Here is a 9,185-nt window from a genome sequence, read left to right as displayed (position 1 = left end):
GTGGGACTGAACTCTTTAATCCATAGAGTTTGACACTAACTCTGGGTGGTCAGTGTTAGAATTTAATTTAATTTTTGGACATTCAGTTGATATCTGTACAGGATGAGAGAATTGGTTTAGAACAAAGATCAAATATATTTTTTATATCTCAATACAGAATAAAAGGGTGATATAAATTATCATATTATATATATATGTATAAATGTTATATGAAACATTTTTCACAGAAATCCTATCCTTAATAGGATATCTTGGGGGCAGATGTAAAACCAAGATCAAAATCTGAATCTATTAAAGTAATTAAGAGCATCATCCAATGAGAAATAAGTGAATAAGTATAATAATACTTATTTCCTTATTTTTTAAAAAGGAAAAAAAGAGCTATTTGAAAATAATTAAAGTGATAAATTTACTAGGTTGACACAATAATTCTAAGTGGAAGTGCACTAAAACCTGAGTTTTAAATTAGATTAAGCAAAAACTGATTGTACTAAGGAGAGGGATAAGAAAGGTTTTTGAAAAGATAGTAGAGTAGGAAACAGCAGGAATCTGTCTCATCACCTACAAATATTTGCACCAACAGAACCTATATTAGTAAATATTTTGGAACTCTGCATCTACTGAAAGATTGCAACTTGCAGTTTTAGATAGTAAATTGCTATTAATTGCAGCTCTCAGCACATAGCAGTTACCTATCCATACATATATACATACATACAAACATACAAAGAAATAGGAAAATATGGCCTAGTAAAAGAAGATTCCTATATTTGATAAAACTACCCTTTAAAAGTGAGAGAAATTAAGACTTTCCTAGATAAACAAAAACAGAGGTTGTCTATTACCCCTAGACCTGATATAAAAGAAATATGCAAAGGAGTCTTGCAGGATAAAATGAAAGAATGCAAGGCAGTAACTCAAAGCTGCATAAAGAATTAAAGACCTCAGTAAAGGTAAGTAAATATGTGGGTAATTATGATAGCTAGTATTATTATAACAATGGTTTGTAGGTACATTCTTTGTTTTCTACATGATTTAAGAGATTGATACATTTAAAAATACTCTTCTAAAACCTAGTGCTATTGTAACTGAACTTCACATTTTGTTTTCTACAAAACTTGAGAAACTGATGTACTTAAAGGAATTACTATTCTATGGTTTGTGGCACACAATATACACAATGTGAATTTGTATATCTACAACTGAAAAGGGTAGAGTTACATCAGAAAGGAAAGGAGTTTTTGTGTCACTGAAGTTAAGACATCTATGTAGAAAATTTACAAATGAAAATGAGAAAGGAATTTACACACTTCACTACAAAAAAAAATCAACAAAACAAAATAAAATACCAGTGCATGACATGAGGGACAAAAAATCCTTAAGGAACATAGAAAAAGGTTGAAAACACAGAAAAATGAAGTAAATTTCTCTTTACCATTAATTACTTTAAATTTAAATGAACCAAATTCTCCGATCAAATGACAGAGACTCTGTATGGTATGTACACAGCCTTGACTTAGATCTATGAGATTGAAAGTGAAAGGACAGAAAAATATATTCTATGTATACAGTAACAAAAAAAAGCAAGGGTGGCTACATTAGTTTCTGATAAAATAATACTAAAAATTTACAAGAGATCAGGAAGGGCATGGATACACTAACAAAAGTTTCAATACAGTAAGACAGACAATTGCAAACACTCACACACATAACAACAGACCATTAAAATTGATGAAACAAAAACTGACAGAGTTGAAGGGAAAAATACTTGTACAATGATAGTCAGTGACTTCAAAAGCTCATACTTAATAATGAATAGAAAAATGAGACAAAAGATAAATGCATAAATAGAGGACTTAACACAATAAGCCAACTAGACCTAATAGACATATCCATAACATTCAAAGCTTGCACATTTTTCTCAAGAGTGCATGGGATATTTTTCAGGATAGACACAGATTAACTCTCAGTGCAGTTAAAAAATTGGGATCATACAAGATATCTTGTCCAGAAATACAGCATAAAGTTAAAAATGAGTAACAGTAGTAAAACTGGAAAATTCACAAAATTGGAGAAATTGAAACAACACTGTGAAAATGCAAATAAATTCAACAGTAAATCACCAAGAGGCAAATGAAAATAAGCATACAATACATCAAACTATAGAATACAGTGAAAGCTTTTTTACAGGGAAGGGAATTATAGCTATAAATACTTATATTAAAACCAAGGGTCATCTTAAATTAACAATAGAACTATTACTTAAAGAATTACAGAAATAAAAACCTAAGCCCAAAGTTAGCAGAAAGAAGAAAATAATGAATATCATAGCAAAGATAAATAACATAGAGAGGGTTGAAAGTATAGCTGAAGTGTAAAGCCATGAGTTGAAACCCAGGTACTGTCAAAAAAAAAAAGAAAACTAAAACAACAGAAAAAAAAATCAATAAAAGCAAATGTTGCAGATCAATAAATGACAGTCAGTTGAAAAGACTAAGAAAGAAGTGAGAAGACTCAGATTATTAAAAATCACAAAATTGAGGACATTGCTTCAAATTCTACAGAAACCAAAGAGACAAGAGACTACTACAGACAACTGGATGCCAGGAAATTAATAACCAAGTAGAAATGGGATTAACCCCTAGAAAAGAAAACCTGTCATGACTAACTCATAAAGAAATAGAAAATCTGAATATACTTATGGATAAAAAGTATAATCACAAGGTTGTATAACAGGCCATTTTATTTATCAATTTAAAAATTAAGAAAATAATTTAAAAAACAACTAGTAAGGAAATTGAATCAGTGTTAGAAATCCCCTGGGAAGCCCTGTACCTGTTGGTGTTAGTTGTGAATTATACATACATTTAAAGAACACCTGACACAATTCTTTCTCAAACTTTTTCAAAAATATGAAGATGATGGAGTAAGTCTAGAAGTACTTTGATACCAAAGTCAAAGAAAGACACTGTTAAAACAACAAGCCAATCAAATAAAAACAAAACAAACAAGAAAACCAGTAACAAGAAACCTAAAAGTATAGGCCAATAACTCTGATAAACATTCATGCAAAAATCCTCAATGAAATGATAGAAAGTTGAATTTGTCAACATAATAAAAAGGATTTCATTCCTAGAGTACAAGGATTGTTCACATATAAAATAATCAATTTAATAAACTACATTAGTAGTATGGTGGGAAAAACACATCTCAATTTTTACAGGAAAAGCATTTAATGAAATTCAGTGCCCTCTCATCATAAAGACACTCAACAAAATAGGAATAGAAGAAAACTACCCCAACATAATGAGAGCCACAAAAACCCATAGGAGGCATCAAACCCAATGGTGAAACACTGAAAGCCTGTCTTCTAAAATCGGGAAGAAGATAAAGATACCCATATGTATCAACTACTATTCAAGTTGTAGCCAGTAAGTCATTAGACAAAAAATACATAAAAATAAAAAGAAGGAGAGCATTTAATTGGAAAAAAGGAACACTATCTCTATTTACACAAAAACCCTCCTGGAAATAAGAAACAAATCAGTTACATTTCTATACTCTGACAATAAAAAATCTGAAAAAGAAATAACAAAAGCAATGCCATTTATAATAGCATCAAAAATGAATTAAAAATATAGGACATAACTTATAGATGAGGTAAAAGACTTACACAATGAGAACTATAAAACATTGTTGAAAGGTATTAAAGGAGACAAATGGAAACATATCCCATATTTTGGCTCAGAAGACTTGATATAAGGATATCCCTACTACTCAAAGTGATTTAAAAGAACAAAGTATAATGTTAATAAAAGGAACCAAAATAATGATAATAAAAATAACTTGAGAAAGAAAAGCAAGTCTGAAAGACTAACATTTCCTGATTTCAAAATTTACTATAGAGCTCTAGTAATCAAAATTGTATGTTGCTAGCCGAAGGAATAGAAAAGAGAGCCTCTGGCTAAACTCACATATATGTCCACACGATTTTTGATAAGGGTACCAAGACCATTCAATGAGAAAAAGACATCCATTGATGCTGGAAAAACTGGATGTCCACATACTGGGAGATGAGATTGGGCCCTTTCCTATCCCCATACACAAAAAAATAGATTCAAGACTGAATTATAAGGACAAAAATGTAATCTCGTCATAGAAGAGATATGTAAAACCTTCCTGACCTTGGATTTAGCAATGATTTTTATGATAAGACATCAAAGATACAGACAATAAAAAATAAACAATTATACTTCATGAAATAAAAAGTTCTGAGCAACAAAATACAATAACAGAGTAAAATGGTAACCTCCAGAAAGGGAGAAAATATTTGCAAATAATATACCTAATAAGGCAGTAGTATGTATAAACTCCCAAAGTTCAAAAACAGCATTGGTATGATCTGGTTGAAAAAATAAACAAAGGATCTGATATCAAAATCTTTCCAAGGTTGTTTTATAAGCATGTGACACAATGCTCAACCTCATTAGTCACTGGAGAAAATCAACACTAAAATGAGATACCACTTCAAACCCATTAAGATGGCTGGTATATTTATTTTCTTGGAGTTGAGACTTCAATAGAGTCTCATCTATTTATGAAAGACATGGATGTAAAATTACCTAGTTATGCCACTTTGGCATTCTTGATCAACAGACATTGTGAGATAATGATTGTTTATTGTTTTAAAGTTGCTATGATTTCTAGTCATTTATTATACAGCATTGGGTATCTACCACATACACTTATTTAGAAAGGTAGAAAAGTCTCACATTAATAACCTATGCATCCATCTTTAGAAACTAGAAAGTGGTGGCAAATTAAAAGTAAATGAAGTGGAAGAAATTAAGTAATAAAAAGCATAAATTGGTTAAAATACAGTCAGAAGGATAATAAAAATCAATGGAACCAAAAGTTTGTGCTTTAAGAAGGTCAATAAAATTGAGGAGGAAACATGAAAACGTTAGCAAAACTAATTAGAAAATAGAAAGAGAAAAGACATTTTAATAAGTCAAAGATATGACAGGTAAAGAAAGATATAGACCAACATTCTTCATGCAGATATCCACACAAATTCTTAAGGTTTTAACAGTAAAGATGCAAAAACAAAAACAAAAACAAAAACAAACCAAGGGTTGGTGGAGTGACTCAAGCATTAGAGCTCCTGCTTAGCAAGTGTGAGGCTTTGAAAAAAGAATAAATTCTTTCAGGTCTTTTAGATATTAAAAGGGTAATTATGGAATAGGACAATTTAACTAATAAATTGAACATCTTAGAAAACTGGACAAAATTATTAAGCACAAACTACCAAAGATCCCAAAGCAGTAGACGGGACATTGGAATCTTCCTCTATTCATTAATTAAAAGCACTTAATGTGCAATTAAAAACTTTCCAAAATGGAAAACTCAAGCCCACATATCTGCATTGGCCCTATAAATATTTAGTAAATAAATAAAATTCTGTATAATATTTCTTCTAGAGAAGAAAATGAAGAAAAAATATCACTTATTGTATGAGCCTATATTATATTATCTCTATTTCAAAACCAAAGATATGACAGGTAAAGAAAGATATAGACCAACATTCTTCATGCAGATATCCACACAAATTCTTAAGATTTTAACAGAAAAGATGCAAAAAAAAAAAAAAAAAACAAACAAACCAAGGGTTGGTGGAGTGACTCAAGCATTAGAGCTCCTGCTTAGCAAGTGTGAGGCTTTGAGTTCAAACCCTACTACCACCAAAAAAGCCATATGTACCAAACAGATAATACATTATAAGAAAATGGAGTAAATTGAATTCAAAGTTTATTCAACATTTGAAAATCAGTATAGTTCACTATATTAAAAAAGTAAAAGCATAGATTGTCTCAATGTATGAAAATAAGTATTTGAAATTATTCAGCATACATTCATTACAAAACTCTCATTATACTGGACATAGGAGTTATTTTCCTCACCATGGTTAAGAGGTATATATATATACACCCAGAGGGCTTGGATTATAACTTACTTGTAGAGCATTTGCCCAGCACACATGAAGCTGTGGGTTTGATCCCTACCTAGCATAACAAACAAACAAACAAACAACAAACAAACAAAGAACAGGAGTACCGATATTTAATGTGAAAGATTATATATTTTCCTCCTTAAGTGTTAAAAAATGAAAAAATAATTGTTCAACAGTTTTCTTTTCAATGTTGTAAATGAAGACTCTCAGAACAATAAGATAAGAAACAAAGCAACTAGGATTCAGATTGAAAAGAAAGGCATACACTGTGGTTTCTATTTGCATGTGAGAAGTTCACATCTGTGCAAAACCCTACAGAATGTATTTAGGAAAAGATACTAGTAGTTACAGATAACTTTAATAAAATTAATTGCATTCTTATACAGTAGTAATGAACAATTAAGATAAAAATCCATTTATGTTGGCTTCAAAATATTAAATACACAGGAATAAATCTTACAAGCTATATTGATAATTATAAAATGTTGTTGGTCAGAAGACTCAATATTGTTCAGTCACCACGATGAATCTTAGAGAATCCCCATCACCACAGGAAAAAAACCCTTACGCATTAGTACTCACTCACCATTTCAGTCATTACCAGCTTTAGCAAACCATAAACGGGCAGCTGTCTGCAACTTGGGCACTCCACATAAGGAGAATATATAGCATATGGACCTTGGAAACTGGTTTCTTTAACATAGAAGAATGTTTTCAAGTTTCCTTCATGTTGTAGCATGTATTATTACTTCATTTTTTTATTCTTTTGTATGGATTTGTCACATTTTACTAATTCATTCACCAGTGGATGACTATTTGGGTGTTTTACAGCTTGAGGCTATCATGTGTAATATTGCTATGAGCATTCCCAAGCAAGTTTGAATGGACATACGGCTTCATTTTGGATATGTATCTGATCCAGTGATACTACTGTGGTGTCACTATTCAGTCGTATTCACTTATGTAAGACATAGCAATGTCTTTAATACTCAGTTGTCAAAGGGATTCTATGCTTTTTTATTTCTACCAATATATAATGGCTTCAATTATTCCATAACCTTGTCAATACTAAGTGTTATCTGACTTTTTGATTCTGGTGGCCTTAGTGAGTGTGAAGTATTTTCTTATTTTGGTTTTGATTTGTAGTTTCTTTTTTTTTAAATTGTTTTATTATTCATATGTGCATACAAGGCTTGGGTCATTTCTCCCCCCTGCCCCCACCCCCTCCCTTACCACCCACTCTGCCCCCTCCCTCTCCCCCCCCTCAATACCCAGCAGAAACTATTTTGCCCTTATCTCTAATTTTGTTGTAGAGAGAGTATAAGCAATAATAGGAAGGAACAGGGTTTTTGCTGGTTGAGATAAGGATAGCTATACAGGGAGTTGACTCCCATTGATTTCCTGTGCATGTGTGTTACCTTCTGGGTTAATTCTTTTTGATCTTTGATTTGTAGTTTCTTAATGATTAATGAATACTGAGTATATTTTATGTGTTTATTGCACATCTGTGAATTTTTCTTTTTTTTGTATTCTGGGTCTAATCTTTTATCAGATATATGATTTACTAATACATCTTCCATTCTGTCAGATGTCTTTTGACTCGATAAATTTTCAGTACAACTGAAGTTTGCCTAACTCAATATTACAAAGATTTTCTATGTCATAGTCTAAAACTTAAAAAAATTATTCTTTTTTGTTTTGTTTTTGAGACATGGTCTTACTTATATCCTAGGCTGGCCTCAAACTTATGGTCTTCCTGCCTGAGCCTCCCAAGTTTTGGGATTAATGGTGTGCACAACAGTGCCTGGCTTCTAAGGGTTTTATTTCTTCAGCTCTTATAAATGGTTCCATGATCTATTTTCAATTAATTCTTATGCATAGTCTAAAAAAGGAGTCCAAATTCATTCTTTTGTAGAGCAATGTTAAAAGAACTACTTCCCTCACTGACTTGCCTGAAAACCCCTGTAAAGGAAGAAAATGCTCCCCTTTTTTGTCTTTGGAAGAATTTATTAAGGAAGATGGTATTAACTCCTATTTAAAAGTTTAGGAATATTTCGCATTGAAACTACATGGTGCTTTGCTTTGTTTTGAGGGAAGTTTTGGGATTATTAACTTAAATTTCTTACTTATTTTAGGAATCTTTCTAATCCTTTCCTTGGATCAGCTTTGATAACTTTTGGCTTTCTAGAAATTTGCCCCTTTCATCTAAAGCTATCTAATTTATTGTCATACTGATGTTTATAGCAGTCCCTTATAATTTCATTTTTAATTTCCTTTGGGTCAGAAGAGAGCACCACTTACCAATTCCCTCCCTCCCTCCCTCCTTCTTTCTTTCTCTTTTTCTTTCTTTCTTTCTTTTTTCTTTCTCTTTCTTTCTTTCTTTCTTTCTTTCTTTCTTTCTTTCTTTCTTTCTTTCTTTCTTTCTCGCTCTCTCTTTCTTTCCTTTCTTTCTGTCTCTCTCTCTCTCTCTTTTTAGGGGAGAGCTAGAACATAGTCCCCCACTACCACAAATTATGCAGTTGAGTTTCCCACATTTGGGGAAATCACAGGGGTTAGCACATCCGGAGTGCAATGGATAAGCCTTGCCCTGGGAAAACCACCTTCGTGATCATGGTATCTCCCCTGCCAGGTAAGTCCTTTCTTCCTTAATTCCTTCCTTCCTTCCTCCCTTCTTCCCTCCCTCCCTCCTTTTTTCCTTCCTTCCTTCCCCTCCGCTCTTTCTCATTCTTTTTTTCTTAAATTCTGTCTCTCTCTCTCTTTCCAATGAAATATTTATCTATTTTGTTGATCTTCTCAAAACCCAAAATTTCATTTGCTTTCATAATTATTTTTCCATTCTCTACTTCATTCAACTCTATTAATGTCTTTCTCCTAACTTCGTCTTGTTTGAGGTTCAGTCTGCTCTTTTCTTTTTTCTAGTTTCTTAAGGTGGAATGTTTGATTATTGAGTTAAAGAAACTTCTTCCTTTTAAATGTAGGTTTTTATAGATATAAATTTCCCTTTGATCACTGCTTTAGCTCTACTCATGAATTTTGGTAAGTGTATTTTAATTTCATGTTTCAAAGCATTTTCTATTTTTGCAAGAAATTGCTTTGAACTTTTAGTTACTTAGAAGTATAGAGTATAATTCCAAATATTTTTGCATTCTCCCAATTTTTTCCTATTTTTATTTTT

The 9,185-nt window shown here is 31.7% G+C and overlaps 1 non-coding gene across 1 annotated transcript; it reads right to left on the bottom strand.

Annotated features, from left to right (window-relative positions):
• Positions 1-8,483: 8,483 nt before the first annotated feature.
• LOC141423496 (U1 spliceosomal RNA) lies at positions 8,484-8,647 on the bottom strand. Its single transcript, XR_012448362.1, has one exon. It is a non-coding gene; the product is annotated as a U1 spliceosomal RNA (small nuclear RNA).
• Between the last annotated feature and the right edge of the window lie 538 nt (positions 8,648-9,185).

The sequence above is a fragment of the Castor canadensis genome, chromosome 5 (assembly GCF_047511655.1).
Source record: "Castor canadensis chromosome 5, mCasCan1.hap1v2, whole genome shotgun sequence".
In the NCBI taxonomy this organism is placed as follows: domain Eukaryota; kingdom Metazoa; phylum Chordata; class Mammalia; order Rodentia; family Castoridae; genus Castor; species Castor canadensis.
The sequence above is the reverse complement of the archived record's forward strand: the minus strand, read 5'-3'. Positions and strand labels throughout refer to the sequence as shown.